Source organism: Peromyscus maniculatus, chromosome 6, assembly GCF_049852395.1.
Source record: "Peromyscus maniculatus bairdii isolate BWxNUB_F1_BW_parent chromosome 6, HU_Pman_BW_mat_3.1, whole genome shotgun sequence".
In the NCBI taxonomy this organism is placed as follows: domain Eukaryota; kingdom Metazoa; phylum Chordata; class Mammalia; order Rodentia; family Cricetidae; genus Peromyscus; species Peromyscus maniculatus.
Window position 1 is genome coordinate 78,575,293 of NC_134857.1, and position 19,273 is coordinate 78,594,565.

Sequence of the window (19,273 nt, forward strand, 5' to 3'; positions counted from 1 at the left end):
AATAGCTGGCACAAGAAGGGAAGATGAAGGAAGAGGCAGAATGCTTTGAACATAAATGTAAATGTGAATTGAAGGTACTGCTTAGTGTGAGTGAGTTGCATAATCATGATGAAAATCAAGAAGCAGAAGCCACCGGGAGTCTATGGTGGAACAATTAATCACTGTACTGTATAAGAGAAAAGGGGAGAGAGGAGCACATGGAGGGAGGGACAGAAAGAGGGAAGCTGGCTCTTATACTGGTTTTGGGGACCCTACAGCTCATTGTTCAGCCTTAATATATGGAGAGGTGCTGAGTCTTAGGGCAACTCCACATGTGATGCTTTGCTGATATTCATGGGATGGCTGCCCTTTCCTAAACAGAAATGGAGGAGGAGTGGATTGGGTAGGGGGAAGAGAGGGAGGTTACAGAGATGGACTGGGAGGAAAGGAGGAAGCAGAAACTGTGGCTGGGATGTAAAATAAAGAAACAAAGTTTTTTTTTAAAGGCATAATGGGGGAGAGAACCATCCTTTACCATCAACTGAAATCCCAGCATCTATATCAATGTTCTTCCAGGTCTGTTCCTTCTGGCAGCTCATCCCACTCCCTGTAATGTAGTTTCTCAACTACTTCTTCTTGCCTCAGGCTACCCTTCCTGGGGAATTCCCACCCTAGGAGAGAGAGTTGCATACTGGTTCAGGGCACCTATCACTGCTGACTCTGGTTGTTCATTAATTTATTGATCATCCCACTGTTCTCTCTAGACTCCAAGAGAATACCTGAGAGCCTTGCACCCAAAACTTGTGCTCATATCTAAATTGGGGCCAAGATGAGTATTGCATGATATTACAGAAGGCAAGAATGAAAGAAGATAATGTATATAAAGAAAGTCCCTTGTCCTCCATGTCCAGTATGTTCTAACTGGTTTGGGCAGCCCTATCCCTATGGTATTGCTATTTGTGGCTTCTGTGGCCTTACTCTTCAGTGTAGCCAGTTGTTGGCTACAGGTGTTCTATGTTCTTTGCATCTCTGATACTGAGGGTTCATATTTCAGCCAGTGCTTCACCATTATAGCCTCATGTATCACTCTCTCAGAGGCTCCTTACAGTGAATCTAGCCCTGCTACACATTACTCTGAGTTCAAAGGCTTTCTTTAAACTCTAGGTAAAAGCCTCCATGATTCCAGAACACCTACATTATCTGTGCCTGGAAAACGAGCATTATGTGAATGATGCCAGGTTCTGCCAAAAATTCCAGCAGTAGACAGAGCCTCTTGGACCAAGGCTGCAGTGGACTCTAAGTTTTTGAATCTAGGAAAACACATCCTTAGGCAACCACCTTTGAGTACAGCACCCTGCAGCTCTCTCTTTCAAAGGACTTTCAGATGCATGCTGTTTCACACAGTGGAGTCTGTGGTCCAGAAACATGGTGTCACATTGAAATTTCCTGTCCCAGATTAATTAGCCCGTTACTTTTGAGTCAAGCCTTACTAACACAAGTGGTTTCTGGATCAACAAATCATTCACATTTGAAATGCTACAGTCCCCATTGAAATAGTAGTCTTTACTATCCACACATCTTTGGCATTCTGGTGTTCTGATCTCCCACCTATGTGTGTTAAGATAATACAGCTTGCATGAAAAGATTCTTCTTCTTTTGTTTTTATTTTTGTTTGGTTTTTATTTTATTTCTTTCTATGGTTTGGTTTTAGTTTTTCTTTTAAATTCAGTTTTGTTTTTTGGGGAGATATTGCAAGGGCATCGGACAGATGAGAAGTCACAGGGCAATGAGTGGGATAGAATGCATGATGTGAAATCCACATAGAATCAATAATAAGCAAGGCCAACAATTGGGATACTGGTGAGGTTGTTGAGGCCATGGCAAAACTCACCTATGATGATCCTGGTACAGAAGGTCGCTGAAAGAATATTAAGAAGAACACATTGAATGTTTAGACTGATTATTGCATCATGCAAAAGAATAATCAGGCCATTAAAGGCAAAATCTGCACCCTTGGAGGACTGGATCAGGGACACAATTAATATTGAGTCTCATGACTATGATGATATGTGGATAGGAGAAGCAATTTCAAAATATTTGAGGAATGTCAGATGATTTGGGTATGAAAAACAAGGTCATTTGAAAAGGGAGTGTAAACAGGGCATTCCAAAAAAGAATGATTATTCCAGGAACAAGGGCAACAAATGTCCCTCCCATCTGGATTATGCAGAAGGTGTGTGGTAAGGGTAAACATTGGACCAAGGAATGGAGATCAACAAGAGACAGACAAGGTAATCCTTTGCTTGTGTCCTCGGGAAACTCCCAGATGGGGCTCATGCAGCACAGCAAATTCAGTTCAGACCTTTCCTGCCATCATAGAAGAAACCCCTACTCAGAGCAATTAAAGAACCAAATGCCTCTTGGAATAAACCAGGCATTTTAAAATGAGTAGTGTTCGTCTTTGTAAAGAAAATAAGAGAAAACACTACTCATTTTAAAATGAGCAGTTAGACAATTTGGCAAGTAACTCAAAATAAGACCATTTGGTGTTTTCCGATCTTCATTAATAACCATCAGGTCTGTGAAATCTCTTGCAATGCACTGTGGAATAATTTTTTTCAGAGCCAGTCCTCTTCTGTAATAAACATGCACATCTGATATAACTGTTGAGAGCTGTTCACAGAGTCGTACTGTTCTCCCATGATGTATATGTGATGTTGTGATGAAAATCTTAGGGGATGTCTGTCTGTTGAAGTAGGAAGCAAATTCATCAGTAGCTTCAATATAAGCGACCTCTTCATCATTGGAGTCTACTGTGGTTTCATCATGGACTCGTTGATTGTCAACTGTCTTTTGAAAAGGCTTTGGTGGAGCCTTATCACCAAGTATATATATCATCCTTAATGTTTAACTTTCCTTCCCATGCATTAAGGGTGGAAGGCATTTGCTAATTTCCACAAGTGAGTCTGAGTTAAATTGCCAAATTGCAGGAAAGGATTTGATGTTCCATCTCCACGACATTGAATAGATTCATTAACAGAAGAACTAATATCTACAGTTCCACTCAAACTATACTGCTGCCATCTTAACTTTGAGTGAGAATATTTTATTTGAGAGAAGCCATAAATCAATGATGTCTCTATGGGAGATATTGATTAGCACTCAAGATTTCTCTCACATTTTTGCCAATGCACCCAGTCAGATTCCATGGTGGTAAACCTCATCTCACAGGAGAGTAGATTAGTGACACTAATCTCCTGTCCTTCAAAACCAAATGCATAAAGCAATTAAAACTTACTATGATAATCCTGGGTAGTATTGATTATAGATAGCTACACTTGAAAGATTATATTTAGACATTGAATTCCATTTCTCATACAAACAGGAATTCCTTGTACTCCCACAGTATAATTTTTAATCTCTTTACCCTCTTTCATTGGCTGAGCAGGACCTCGGTTGTCATAAGGACCAGGTAGCCAAGAAGATTCATTAACCATCATAGGAATATTCATAACTCCCCAACTTTTGTGTAAGTTAATCGGAGGATTAGGGATAAAGGTCCAGTAAGTATGACCAGTCCCCATTACTTGTGTAGTTACCACAGACAACATAGCAAGGAACAAAGTTGTAGCATTTAGAGGTCTCTGAGGCATTTGAGTTATCACCTCCCCTTTGTCACACCAGTTTTTAAGCTGTCCTCAGGTGGGAGAATTAGCTGTCTGTTGTAAAGGCCTTCTGCATTTTTTATTTCCCAGAGGCATCTCAGCCAAGGAATCCATGAGACTCCTGTTGCTCATGGAAGATTTTTTTTATCAGTTTTGATAGGATCCACAATCTTTTATCTCCTGTGAAAACATAAGCATACTCTTAGCCCCTGTCTTAACACTTTTGCTGGTTTCTATTTTGATGTGAAAACACTTATAATAAATGGGCTGACTCAATTTAGCAGGTTTTTCCACAATCCAATGTCTTTCAGCAGATGTTGTCCCTGTTTCATTAGCTTTTTAATTTTTTTTTAAATTAGTAATGCCCCCCCAATTGCTACATTTCATTGAAACATAAAATGAGGCATTATCAGTTTTAACTTTTATCAGTATGCCAATTATACCAATTGTTTTTAATAAATGTGTAATTATAAAATCAACCTTTTTCAGAGCTTAAGGAGATGCTCATTGTAATCCAGAGTATATATATCAATTATATAATGAATATATTTTAATTTTCCAAATTCTGCTAAACAAAATATATCTATTTGTCAAATTTCATTTCTTTTTTTTCTTTCTTTCTATCTTTTTTTTTTTTTTTTGATTTTTTGAGACAGGGTTTCTCCGTGTAGCTTTGCGCCTTTCCTGGAACTCACTTGGTAGCCCAGGCTGGCCTCGAACTCACAGAGATCTGCCTGGCTCTGTCTCCTGAGTGCTGGGATTAAAGGCATGCGCCACCACCGCCCGGCTTAAATTTCGTTTCTTTATGTACGTTTAGGATTAGTTCCTCCAGGTGAAGAAACTTGATTATACAAAGAACAAACAGAACAGTTTTTTTTTTTTATAATTTCCTTACCTTGTTGTCAAGTATTAGAAAAAAAATTTTCTTAAGTCCCTACTATTAATATGATGTTTCTTCTGAAATTCTAAAATTTCCAACACATTTCCTATCAATAATTGCTTAATCTATTTATTTTCTTTTGCTAATGTCCCAGGCAACCCAGTATGAGAGCAAATATTGGCAATATAAAATGGTAAATTCCTTTTTTGGATTGCAGGTCTAGTTGTACAAATAATAAAGTTAATTTTGAATTACCAGGAATAAGTTCAGTACTTTTTGTGCAATACAACCCTTTCTGCATATTGGGAATCAATAATTATATTACGACATTTATTAAAGTTTAATAAAACCATCAGAAGGCATATGACCCTGATTTTTTTCAAGTAAATCATATAGACTTTGAAGTGCTTACTAGTTTCCTGCTTTATAAGCAGCCATTCCTTATTTACTTCCATCAGGATAAAATGTAACAGTCCCAGAAATAGGTGTTCTATTTATTATGAGAGGAAGAATCTAACCAGTTGGTTTAATTAATTGAAGTTGCTCTCTTTTTGGATATTTGTCATTAATTGCTCCTAAGAAATTACTATAAGCTCTTTGCCAATCAACATTAATCACCATAATTGCACAATTTCAGCATCAATATAGGGTACCACAATCTCAGCTGGATTCATTCACAACAATTGAGGAAGAAACATTTTTTTATTGGTCTTTAACTTTTTACTTTGTCTGTGAGATAGGAAAATTCATTCCAAAATATTATTTCCCCTCTGCATAAGGACTCCAGTAGGGGAATGATTGGAAAATACAATTATGAAAATACATTCAGTTGTGAGATCTAATCGACTCACATAGGCATTTTGTACGTTTTGTTCTACTTAGGCTAATTCCCTTTCTGCCTCAGATGTTAATTTTATTGTACTGTTTAAATCTGAGACATTTTGCAAAATTTGAAACAAATGACTTAATTCTTAAATAGATAACCCAATGGCAGGCCGTAACCAGTTAGTATCATCCAATAATTTTTTAAACAATTGAGAATATGTAACTGATCTCTTTTAATCTGTACCATTTGTGTCTGGATTCTCTGCAGGAACTCCCCCAACTTCTATCCATCAAGGCTTCCTAAATTTCCCACAGCTTCTGCAAACAACACAACCAACTCTGGACCAGTGATTCAACCACATGCACCTACAGGCTATATTTCAAGTTCAAACCATACCAGCTCAAAGTATACACTTCCTGTTCAAACCAAAACTTTTGAAATGATAGACAACTACAGGTGGTTCAAAATGCATGTATTCCTATGTCCAAAGTTCTCATAGTGTCAACACTAGCGATGATGATCCAAAGTCCAAAGTAAAAGAAATCTCTTAACTGTAAACATCTATTAAAAAGTAAAAGAGTTTACGTACTTCAGTACACAAAGGCACAGAGTAAACATTCTCTTTTTGAAAGAGGAGTGGGGCATGACCAGAGCAAAGCAAACTGAGTCATAGCAGGGCACACATGGAGTCCTGGGGTCCTCTATCTGACAGACTCCTGATGAAATTGTTTGTGCTCCGAAAGGTCTCCCTTCCCTTGAGCATCACCTGCCGTCTCTTCAATTTAGGCTTGTTTGTGAACACCCAGGTTTGATTTCGTGTTCTCAGAAAATGACTGCTGAGCCAATGCCTGGTCTTGATGCTGCTTCAAGCCAAAAGTCTCCAAAGGACATCTATACTTAGGATTGTGATTTGGTGGTTGGAGGGGACCTCACATTCTTGGGCACTTAATGCTTGGTTGCTCACACTATTTGGAGAGTAGCCTTGCTAAACAAAGTGTGTCTCTAGAGAAGGACTCTGAGAGTTCAAAAACTTACACCTGTTCCCATTTGTTCTCTCTGCTTCCTGATTGCAGTCAGAGACATGAGTTCCTGTCTGCCTCCACACTTCCCCACGATGATGGCTATAGGCTCTTATCACTTAGGGACCATAACTCAAATCACCCCTTTTTCTATAAGTTGCCTTAATCATTATGTTTTATAGTAGCCATAGAAAACTAATCAATAGACAAATTGGGTGGTTGGAGCCCTCTAAACCTTTTAACATCACACATGAGGTACATATAAGATTTCAAGTTTGCATTGTTGAGTTTCAGTCTTGATTTAGTCCAGCATTTCATCACTATGCCCCTATTCCTCCCTAGTGTAATAGTAATTTATATTCTTTTCCATGCATACGAGAAGTATATAATTTGCTTTTACAGGAGTTTGCACATAAGACATTGCTATGAGTCTGACAAGAGACTTTGGACTTTGGGGTTTTAAAACAGCACCAAGACTGTGAGAGACTATGGGGACTTTTGAAGTTGTACTAAATACAGTTTTGTTTTGTTTTTTCATTATGAGAGGGCCATAAGACTATGGGGTGGCCAGAGAGTAGAATGCAGAATGTGGTAGTTTGAATTAGAGCCCCACCCAATTCCAACCCCTCATATTCTTAGGCATCTGAATACTTGGTTCCCAAGTAGGGATACAATATGTGTAGGTTTGGAGATGTTAACTATGTCACTGGGGAGGGCTTTGAACATTCAAAAGTCATGAGTTATTTTCAGTGTAGTTACTCTACTTCCTGGTTGGAGCTCTGGGTGTGAACTCTCAGCTGGTCCTTCTTTTTGCTGCAACACTTCCCCATCATGATGGTGATGGACTCTACCTTCTGGAGTCATAAGCCCCAATGAACCCCTCCTGTAAATAGCTTTGGTCATGGTGTTTTATCACAACAGTAGAAACATAACTAAACAGTGACATTGCATTACTCTTTTCCAAAGACTTTTCTAGAATTTATTTAGTGTGTGTGAATGTTTTGCCCACATACATGTATGTATACCACATGCTTGCCTGGTGCCTGCAGAGAGGTCAGAAAAGGGTTTCAGATTCCTTGGAACTGGAGTTACAGATAGTGAAGAGCTTCCATGTAGGCTCTGGGAACTGAACCTGCGTCCTCTGCAAGAGTAACAAGTGCCACTGAACCATTTCTCAACCTCTGACATATTACTCTTTTTTTTTTTTTGGTTTTTTGAGACAGGGTTTCTCTGTGTAGCTTTGCGCCTTTCCTGGAACTTACTTGGTAGCCCAGGCTGGCCTTGAACTCACAGAGATCTGCCTGGCTCTGCCTCCCGAGTGCTGGGATTAAAGGTGTGCACCACCACCGCCCGGCCCTGACATATTACTCTTAAAGGTAAAATTAATTGGGATTCTGATGAAGGCTTGCATTATGGATTAGATCTTTTAAGGTGAAAAAGGTTAAAGATAAGGCTGGGGATTAAAATAACTAACAATATTTTCAAAATGTAAACCATATTTTTTCTGAATCTTGTACTATTTAGGTTCCTTTTTCTTTTAAAATTTACCACAATACACTTAGTTTAGTGGCTAAGTGGGAAGCTGGTTGTCTCTCTGTATGCATCTTATGCATGCCATTTGATTGGTCAGATCCATTCGGTGTGGATATTACAGAATATACAAAACAGTCAGTTAATTCTTTATTTAAAATACATGAGAGGAAGTTGTCAGTAAAGAATGTTGATTATATCCTGAATAAAAATACATGCCTATTTTTTCAGCTTAAAGGAGTTCCACAAACTACTAAAATGTAAGCAACTTCCCTTTATATATGAGTGATGAGGACATTGTTAGAAAAAGAGAGTTGGGGTTCCCTCTATGGGGTCCTAATCTAGTAAATAAAGGAAACTTGGGAATGATGTTATTAGAGTCTAAAAGAAACACAATGGCAGACAAGTTGTAAATACCAGCACCAGCCAGCAGGAGGGCGATGGAGAACAGAGACAATGAAAGTCCTGCTGTCTGAAGTAAGCTGGCATTGTCAGCAATAGAAGGCAGCAAACACATGTATGGTAGAATGTGGGGGCTTCGTAAAATGAGTGAGAAAGCCCAGAGAGCAGTAGGGAAAGCATGGCCAGGCTTTGATCAGCGTCATAGTTAGGGTTTTTATTACCATGAAGAGACACCATGTCCACTGCAACTCTTTTTTTTTTCCTTTTCTTTATTAAGAAGTTTTATACTCACTCAACATACTATCCAGAGATCTCATTTCCTCCCTCCTCCTACCCCACAGGTCCTCCCTCCCAAGCCATTCTACATCCCCATATCCCCCAAATCAAGGTCTCCCATGGGGAGTCACCAGAGTCCAGCACACTGAGCCTAGGCAGGTCCAAGACCCTTCCCACTGCACCAAAGCTGCACAAGTTGTCACACAACAGGCACTGGGTACCCAAATGCCTGCCCATGCAACAGGGACAGATCCTGATCCCCCTGTCTGGGTGCCCCCAAACAGTTCAAGCCAAATACCTGTCTTCTGTATCCAGAGGGCCTAGTCCAGTCCCATGGAAGCTCCACAGCCACTATTTTACAGTTCATGAGCTTTCACTAGTGTGGCTGGTCCTCTTAGCACGTCTTCTCATCATGATCTCAATATCCTCCTGCCTGCAGAATCCCTCCTCTATCTCATCGAATTGATTGCCAGAGTTCAGCCTTGTGGCTGGCTGGAGAGCTCTGCATCTGCCTCCATTAGTCACTGTACAAAGGCTCTATGATGATGGTTAGGGTATTCACTACACTGGTCACCAGAGTAGTCCAGTCCAGGCACCCTCTAGACCACTGCCATCTGTCCAAGGTGGGGTCATCCTTGTGGATTTCTGAGAGCCTACTCAGCACCCTGCCTCTTCCTATTCCCATGATGTCCTCATCTATCATGGTAACTCCCTCCCTGTCTTCCCACTCTGTCCCTGTTCCAGCTCTACCCTCTTATTTCCCTATGTTCTCATCCCCCACTCCCAGTCCACTCCTGTAGTCCACTTCTCCTTCGGTGGGCCATCCATATGTCCCTCCAAGGGTCTTTCCCTGTTAGCTAGCCTCTTTGGAGCTGTGGGTTGCAGTCTGGCCATTCCTTCCCTCACATCTAGTATCCACTTATGAGTGAGTACATACTATGTTTGTCATTCTGAGTCTGGGTTACCTTACTTAGGATGATATTTTCTAGTTCCATCCATTTGCCTATAAATTTCATATCATTGGTTTTTACTGCTGAGTAGTACTCCATTGTATATAAGTGCCACATTTTCTTTACCATTCTTCAGTTGAGGGGCATGTAGGTTGTTTCCAGGTTCTTGCTATTACGAATAATGCTGATATGAACATAGTTGAGCATGTGTCCTTGTGGTTAGATTGAGTATTCCTTGGGTATATGCCCAAGAGTGGTATAGCTGTGTCATAAGGAAGACTTATTCTTAATTTTCTGAGAAACTGCCATACTGATTTCCAGAGTGGCTGTACAAGTTTGCCTTCCCACCAACAGTGGAGGAGTGTTCCCCTTGCTCCACATCTTCTCCAACATAAGCTGTCTTCAATGTTTTTGATCTTAGCCATTCTGACAGGTGTAAGATGATATCTCAGAATTGTTTTGATTTGCATTTCCCTGATGACTAAGGATGTTGAGCAATTCCTTAAATGCCTTTCAGCCATTTGAGATTCTACTGTTGAGAATTCTCTGTTAAGCTCTGTAGGCTATTTTTTTAAATTGGATTGTTCAGTATTTTGAAATCTAGCTTTTTGAGTTTTATATATTTTGGAGATCAACCTTCTGTCAGATGTTGGGTTGGTGAAGATCTTTTCCCATTCTGTAGTCTATCCTTTTGTTTTATTGACCATGTCTTTGCTCTACAAAAGCTTCTTAGTTTCAGGAGGTCCCATTTATTAATTGTTGCTCTCACTTTCTGTGCTACTGGTGTTATATTTGGGAAGTGTTCTCCTATGCCAGTGTCTTCAAGACTACTTCCTACTTAGATTTACTTGGACTTGAGTTTTGTGCATGGCGACAGATATGGATCTATTTGCAATCTTCTGCGTGTTGACATCCAGTTCTGCCAGTACCATTTGTTGAAGATGCATTTGTTTTTTCCATGGCAGAGTTTTGGCTTCTTTGTTGAAAATTATATGTTCATGGGTGTGTGCATTACTATCAGGGTCTTCAATTCAATTCTATTGGACCACATGTTGGTTTTTATGCCAGTACCAAGCTGTTTTTATTACTATAGCTTTATAGTAGAGCTTGAGGTCAGGGATCATGATGCCTCTAGAAGTTTCTTTATTATACAGGATTCTTTTAGCTATCCTAGGTGTTTTGTTTTTCCATATAAAGATAAGTATTTTTTTTCCAGGTCTGTGAAGAATTGTGTTGAAATTTTGATGGGGGTTTCATTGAATCTGTAGATTGCTTTTGGTAAAATTGCCATTTTTACTATGTTAATTCCACCTGTCCGTGAGCATGGGAAATTTTTCCATTTTCTGATACAGTCTTCAATTTCTTTCTTCAGAGTTCTTATCATACAGGTCTTTCACTTGCTTAGTTATGGTTACCCCAAGGTAGTTTATATTATTTTGTGGCTATTGTAAAGGGTGATGTTTCCCTGATTTCCTTCGCAACCCATTTATCATTTGTATATAGGAGGGCTGCTGATTTATTTTGAGGTAATCTTGTATCCTGACACCTTACTGAAGGAGTTTATCAGCTGTAGGAGTTCCCTGGGAGAATTTTTGGGGTTCTTTATGTATACTATCATATCGTCTGCAAATAGTGAGTGTTTGACCTCTTACTTTCTAATTTGTATCCCCTTGATCTCATTTTGTTGTCTTATTGCTCTAGCTAGAACTTCAAGTACTATGTTGAATAAGTATGGGGTGAATGGAAAGCCTTGACTTGTTCCTGATTTTAGTGCAATCGCTTTGAGTTTCTCTCCATTTAATTTGATGTTGGCTGTCAGCTTGCTGTAAGTTGCCTTTATTATGTTTAGGTATGTTACTTATATTACTGATCTCTCTAGAACCTTTATCATGAAGAGGTGTTGGATTTTGTCAAAGGCTTTTTAAGAATCTAGTGAGATGATCATGCATTTTTTTTCTTTCAGTTTGTTTATATGGTGGATTACATTGACAGATTTTCATATGTTGAACCATACTTGCATCCCTGGGATGAAGCCTACTTAGTCATGGTAGATATTTTTTTATGTGTTCCTGGATTCAGTTAGCCAGTATTTTATTGAGTATTTTTGCATCAATATTCATGATGGAGATTGGTTTGTAATTCTCTTTATTTGTTGCATCTTTGTGTGGTTTGGGTATCAGGGAAACTGTAGCCTCATATAAAGTTTTTTGTATTATTCCTTCTGTTTCTATTGTGTGGAACAATTTGAAGAGTATTGGTATTAGCTCTTCTTTGAAAATCTGGTAGAACTATGTGCGGAAACCATCTGGTCCTGGGCTTTTTTTGGTTGGGAGATTTTTAATGACTGTTTCTATTTCCTTAGGGGTTGTTGGTCTACTTAAATAGTTTATCTGGCCTTGGTTTCAATTTGGTATGTGGTACCTATCCAGAAAATCATCCATTTCTTTCAGATTTTCCAATTGTGTGGAGTACAGGTTTTTGAAGTATGACCTGATGATTCTCTGAATTTCCTCATTGTCTGTTGTTATTTCACCCTTCTCATTTCTGATTTTGTAAATTTGGATGCGCTCTCTCTGCTTTGTGGTTAATTTGGATAAGGGCTTGTCTATCTTGTTGATTTTCTCAAAGAATCAACTCTTGTTTCAATGATTCTTTGTATTGTTCTCTTAATTTGATTATTTCCTGATGTCTGTTTCCTTGGATGAGTATGCTTCTTCTTGTTCTAGAGCTTTCAGGTGTGCTGTTTAGTCATTAGTGTGAGATTTCTCCAACTTCTTTATGTGGACATTTAGTGCTATGAATTTTCTTTCCTCTTAGCACTGCTTTCATAGTGTCCCATAAATTTGGGTTTATTGTACATTTGTTTTCATTGAATTCTAGGAAATCTCTTAGTTTTCTTTATTTTTCCTTGACCCATTGGTGATTCAATTGGGCATTATTCAGTTTCCATGTGATTGTAGGCCTCTGTAATTTTTGTTGTTGAAATCTAACTTTAAGCCATGGTGGTCCAGTAAGATACAGGAGGTTATTCCATTTTTTGTATCTATTGAGGTTTGCTTTGTTACCAAGCATGTAGTCAATTTTGAAAAAGATTCCATGGGATGATGAGAAGAAAGTATATGCTTTTGTGTTAGGGTGGACTATCCTTTAGGTGTCTATTAAGTCCATTTGAATCATAGTGTCTGTTAGTTCCCTTATTTATTTGTTAAGTTTCTGTCTGGCAGACCTGTCCATTAGTGAGAGTGGGGTGTTGAGCTTTCCCACTACTGGTGTATGGGTTTGATGTGATTTAAGCTTTAGTAATGTTTCTTTTCAAAATGTAGGTGCCCTTGTATTTGGGGCATAAATATTCAGAATTGAGACTTCATCTTGTGGAATTTTCCCTGTGATAAATATGTTATATCCTTCCCAATCCCTTTTGATTGATTTTAGTTCAGTTTGAAGTCTATTTCATTAGATATTAGGATAGTTACACCAGCTTGCTTCTTAAATCCATTTGATTGGAAAGTCTTTTCCCAGCCTTTTATTCTAAGGTAGTGTCTCTCTTTGAAGTTGAGGTGTATTTCTTTTATGTAGCAGAAGGATGGATCTTGTTTTCATATCCATTCTGTTAGCCTGTGCTTTTTATAGGTGAATTGAGACCATTAATATTAATGGATATTAATGAGCAGTGATTGTTAATTCCTGTTAATTTTTGGTGGTAGTGTTGTCTGTTTCCCTTCTTTGGTATTTGTTGGTGTGGGACTATCACTTTCCTATATTTTCATGGGTGTATCTAACCCCCCCTAGGATGGATTTTTTCCTTCTAGTGGTTTCTGGAGAACAGAAAGAGTAAGGGGCATGTTGTTTGAATTAAGCTGGCATGTTCAGCAATAGAAGGCAGCAAAAACATGTATGGTAGACTGGGGGGGGGCTTCATAAAAAGAATGAGAAAGCCCAGAGAGTATGAAGGAAAGATGGCCAGGCTTTGACAGTGTCTTAGTTAGGATCTCTATGGCCGTGAAGAGACACCATGTCCATGGCAACTCTTATAAAGGAAAATATTTCATTGTGGTGGCTCGCTTATACTTCACAGGTTTGGTCCATTGTCATCATGGTGGGAAGCAAGGCAGCACACAGACACACATGGTGCTAGAGAAGGAGCTGAAAGTTCTTGCATCTTGACTCACAACAGGAAGTGGACTGTCTCACTGGGTGTAGATGAGCATTTATGAGACCTCAAAGCTCAACTCCACAGTGACAACTTTCCTCCAACAAGAACCCACCTACTCCAACAAGGCCACACCTGCCAACAGTGCTACTCTCTTTGGGGGCTATTTTCTTTCAAACCACTACAGCCAGTATCTGAGAGAAGAAGGGATCAAAGGAAAAGGAAAAGTTACATGTTTCTGTGTCACTCAGAAAAGTGGGCAGGCTTTGTTACACTATGCAATAGAAGCACTAAAACCAGCTACATGGGAGATGAGTTTATTGGAAAGAGAAGAATATTGTATCATTAGGGGGCTCGTTGTTTCTCCCATCTCCTTTGCCTGTCTTTAGGTGAATCTGTTTTCCTTGGAAGGTAAATTTTTGGCCAAATGACTGACAGGCCCAACAAGACTAAAAACAAATTCAGTGTTCAAATCTTTGATGCATATCAGAATGATATGTCTCCACCCAGGGGCAGAGATACTCCATTATTTTGACCTGGAGAACTAAGGAGTGGCTGAGCTAACCCTTCTAGTGTTACCATGGACACAGAGGTCGAGTTCAATGCCAACTCTTAGGGATGTTCCCTTGTCAATGGGCTCTACAGCTACTAATCTGTGATTAGCTTGTTAATATTCTTCCTCAGGTGTTACATAGAAACTTGCTACTGAAGAAACTTTCTGAGATATATACATATATGAAAGATATAGATGGAGTCACCTAGTAATGGGGGAGACACTGACCAACTAAACATCTTACGATACCAAAGGAAACCTCCAGTTCCAGTAATGGATTATATCTAGGTGAGCCATTAGCCAACAGGACCCCATGAAATCCCCAACCACTTCAGGCTATTGCCAAGACTATTTGTTGCTCTCCCCAGACTGTAAGGCCCTATTCCTAAAGTCAATGCTTATATATATATCTAATTGAACACAAAGGATGGCTGAGCTTCTGCCTATTTACTGGCTTCACCCTGCTTACTAGCATTCATGGTACTAGAAGATGCTGTGCATGCCACTACAGAAGAAAGGCAATCATCAACCCAGCTACAAACCCTGTGACATACCATGTAACATGCCTGTGAGATATTCTGGTGCAATAGTAGAACCAATGTTCTGTGAGTCACCAACCACCTTCTGGTTGGATTTAAGGCTCATTACATGAGTATCTATGCCTGACACTGTTAAGGTGAACAAGAACCTGAGGTTGGATTGGCCATGAGTTTAGGGAAAAACCAAATACTATTGTTCTGCTAAGGAAATGTAGCAATAAAATGACTGCCTATTGAAGTAGGACAGGCCTATAGGGCTGAGAAAACTGGCTCAGACCGCTTTCCAAGGCATGCACATAACATACTCCTTATGAGCCAACCTGGAGTCTGCCTGAGGGCCTAGCAATATCATCTGTCAGAGTTCCTGGTCACTGTCGCAGGTCCTGGGCACTGTCAGAGTTCCTGATCTTGCAGAGTCTGCCTGAGGGCCTAGGAACAGTCAATGTCAGGGTTCCTATCAATGTCAGAGTTCCTGATCATGCTCAGCCAATGAAGGATGGAAACACAGACTGGTGCTGGGAGGAGGGTATATAATGCCTTTCCTGCAATTGAATAAATGAGTTCATTATTTGCCTAAAACGGACTCCTAGTGTCTGTGCCAATGATGCCCACATTCTCAACCCCCCCCCCCCGAGGGAACCATTAGAAGCCAAGAAACAGACCAGTTCCTTACTCAATCATTATCCCAAGAAGTGTCTTCGGCAGTGAAAAGGAGCTTACACAGAGACCCACAAATAGATAGTGTTCAAAGAGTGAGAAACATTGGAGCACTCAGTCCTAAATGCAATGTTCTTATCAAACCCTCCCAGGGGTACTCATGGACCTATGAAGAAGAGGAAGCAGAAAGAGTGTAAGGGCCAGTGGTGATGGATGACTCCAAGGAAACAGTGTTCTCCAGACACAACAGGGCTCCTGCACACATGAACTCAGAGACTGTAGCAGCACACACAGTATCTGAACAGATTAAAGCCAGGCAGGGTCCATGCACTGAGATCAGGAGGGCTCAAACTTCTAACCAGGAAGCTATCTGCAATCAGTAACCATTTAAGAAAGAAATATTAGTGTTCTCCAAATGAGCCTCATTGTGTATATTAACTACACTCCAGTCCCAGAGTATTTAACATGCTCTGCTTGTCTCTGTAGTCCCTGTACACACATGAAACAAAGACACAAATTCAGACAAAATACCCATACACTTTTAAAAAAAATAATAGAAAGACCTAGGGTATTAGTAAGTACACCTTTTGCTGTGTCTGGAAGTCATTTCCAGGAAGGATTAACAAACCAGCAAAGACTCGCTATACAGGTGGCACCATCCTGTGGCCTATGGTCACAAACTAAACAAAAAGGAGAGAAAGGCAGACTTAATGCAAGATGGAGCTGAGAATTCAGTCTGTCTGTTTAAATGTCATCTGCAGCCTCAGATCTGCCTTCCAAGAATAAAACTGTGTAGGGGTGACTAAGAGGACCTCTATAATTCTTAGTCACCAAGGAGGCTATCTGCAAGAAGAAGAATCATACACTGAAAATTTGGAAAGTATGAAGTATGCTGTGCAAAAATTGTTTCATTTACCTGGAGGAATAGGAACTACCCACCTGTCCCTATGTATGCTAATGGCCTGTCCCTGGTGAGACTGCTGCTATGTCCGCCTACCCAGGCTCATGATGACCAGGACCTTAACCAACACATGATAAATATTCTGGTCAGGAGTACTCCATGCATCTTCAATGATGCAAAAACCAGATGAATGATGCAGAATTTGGACTTTATTCTCTCAGCATCCTGTATGGGTCATAACATGAAATTAATTAAGAAGAGAATAAGGAGAGACAGAGGGAAAGTCACAGGACTCATTCCAACAAGTTAGAAAAAAAGTAAGGATATTAAAAATATAGTAGGTAAAGAACAGGCCAAGACAAGGGAAGTGATAAAAGTTAGAAGTAAAAGTGTTTCTCAGGCCATTCTTTTTAAAATCATCTAATTATGTATGTAGGTTAATGCATGCCTGTGTGTGGGAATGTGAGCATGTGAGTACAGTGAAGGCAAAGATCAGTGGTTGATAATGGGTCACCAGGAACTGGAGATACAAGGGGTTGTGAACCACCTGATGTGCATGCTGGGAATCAAACTTGGGTCCTCTTGTAGAGCAGTAAACGCTCTTACCCGCTGAACCGATCCTGACATTGTCAGTCAGAAAGGAACAATACTGGGTCCTTGTAAATACCCCCAGCTACCCGTGGCAGGAGGAAGAACCAACTGAAAAAAGACCTTCTGACCAGAGTTAAGAACATTTATGTAAACTACAGGTCAGGAACATGCTCTAAGCTGTGCTGGCTACAAACTAGAGGGAAAGAACAATTCAGAACAGGCAACATCTGGTGATTCACTACCCTTTGATGGACCGTAACCAAAACCTATTGATAAAGTCTCAAGGAAACTTTAGTTTGAAAAGTGGATATTCTAGGCTTAGTACTTGTTACTTTGGGGTGGGTCTGTGTTGAAAGAAGAATTAAGATCTTTGTGAAATTCCTCCTAGGCTTCCGGGAAATGTCTCTTGTCAAGAACATTGCTGTGGATAAAAATAAATCCTGGATTTGAAACACAGTCTTCTTCTCAGCAGGGTAGGCTTCTTAGATGATCACTAAGAACTGCAATAAATATATGGATGCACTAATGCTTCCTTATTAAGGGGTAGACAAAGGGACTCCTCTGTCTCTGTCTCTGTCTCTCTCTTTCTTTCTGCTGGTTATTCAACATGGAAAGTCTCCAAACAAACAAATTGCATTTATTCCTGTTGAGAGAAACTCTAGAGTCAAAATGCCATGATTTTAATGAAAGATCTGATATATGAGATAGCCTGGGGCAACAGTCAGGCTGAAGAATCAAAACACAGATTGAAGGGTGTCCAGTGACCCTTGCTTGTAATCCTTATATAAAAATAAAGCCAGCTTGGGTAACAGTCAAGATATGTACACACACACACACACACACACACACACACACACACACACACACATACACACACACACACAAATACCTGATGAAAGTCCAAAGTCATTTAGCTTAATCACCAGCAGGAGCACAATGTTTTATACACAAACATCTGAAGGATGAGAGAAAGCCCTGGAATTGATACACACAAAAATAACAGAGTTAAAACAGGACTCAGACCAAGGAAGCAGGTAGGCTAATTGCAGATGTTTCTCCAAAGTCCTTCCCTACTCTCCACTTTAGCCTGGGCCACAACTCCAGCAGGAGCTCCCTGGGAACCTGAGGTCACTCCAGCCAGACATGTAGGAAGGCTAACTAAAGATCTTTACCACTCCCTCCTCTCCTACAAATTGAATCCCCCATGTCTCACCCCCATCTCTAGAGCACATGACCTTGCAGCCTCCTCATCCTCTTTGCCCCCATCTCCAGTCCATCACACAGATCTACCCCACCGAAATTTGTTGCCCCAACTCATTGATTTATCTCAGTCCCCAGCACCATTGCTACTTCCTGGGATCCAGCCAGCCAAGCCAGCCCCTGCCAGTGAATCATTAGGACATCAAAGCAGGTAGATAAGCTTCAGGTTTCACTTTCCATCCTCTTCTCTAGATACATTCTCCCAGTTTCATCCCCAGCTCTGCAGCAGGCTAACCATAGTGGCCTCTGCTTATGTTCTTCTCCGACTCTCAGGGGACTAAGCAGATCCTGATGGAAGAACCTGATTTCCTACATCCTGTGAATGGCCACAACACCCTGCTCATAGCCCACCCCCATTCCTAAGTGTAAGTTCTCAATACCTAGAAACACATTGTACAGCGAATCCCTAGAGTCACACCTACTAGGATCCCCAATGAATTTCCTAACAGGCAACACACAGAAGCCACACTCTACTAAGAACCAGAGGGCAACGGAAACCAAGCAACAAAATATAACCAACAAAGACAAGACCAGATATGAGCACCTAGAATTACAATTGTCACAAATCAGGATACCTAGACACCAGTGTAATAACACAATCTATAACAGCCAGGACAAAATGTCTTTACTGGATCCTAGCAATCCTGATTTTGGGACATAGCTGAAGAATAAGGAAAAGACCTTAAAATACCCTTTATGAATATGATAGGAGTCTTTAAAGAGGAAATGAATAAATCCCTTAAAGAAATCTATGAAAATACAAATAGTGAAGGAAGCAAGCAAAACAATTCAAGATCTGCAAATGGAAATAGAATCAACTTTTAAAACAAAAAAAAAAGAAGAAAAGAAAAACCCAAACTGAAGGAAATATGGAAAGGAAAAATTTAGTAACATAAGCAGGAACCTCAAAGGCATGCCCCACTAACAGAATTGAGGAGATGGAAGAGAGAATTTCAGAATTGAAGACAATATAGAAAAACTGGATATCTTGGTCAAAGAAAATGTTAAATCTAAAAATGTCCTGACACAAAATACTGAGGACACTAGGAACACTATAGAAATAATAAATCTAAGAATAATAGAAATAGATGAAGG

At 39.9% G+C, this 19,273-nt stretch overlaps 1 protein-coding gene across 3 annotated transcripts in view; it reads left to right on the plus strand.

Annotated features, from left to right (window-relative positions):
* The window catches only part of LOC121826223 (NADPH-dependent 3-keto-steroid reductase HSD3B3-like), a 39,192-nt gene that overhangs the window by 814 nt on the left and 19,105 nt on the right, over positions 1-19,273 (plus strand). The window contains exon 2 of one of the 3 annotated variants that reach the window (XM_076574675.1): positions 17,307-17,391. The exons of the other annotated variants lie outside the window; for them this stretch is intronic. The gene's annotated coding sequence lies outside the window, so the exon portion shown is untranslated. The remainder of the gene's footprint in view (positions 1-17,306; positions 17,392-19,273) is intronic. 3 annotated transcript variants of the gene reach the window in all.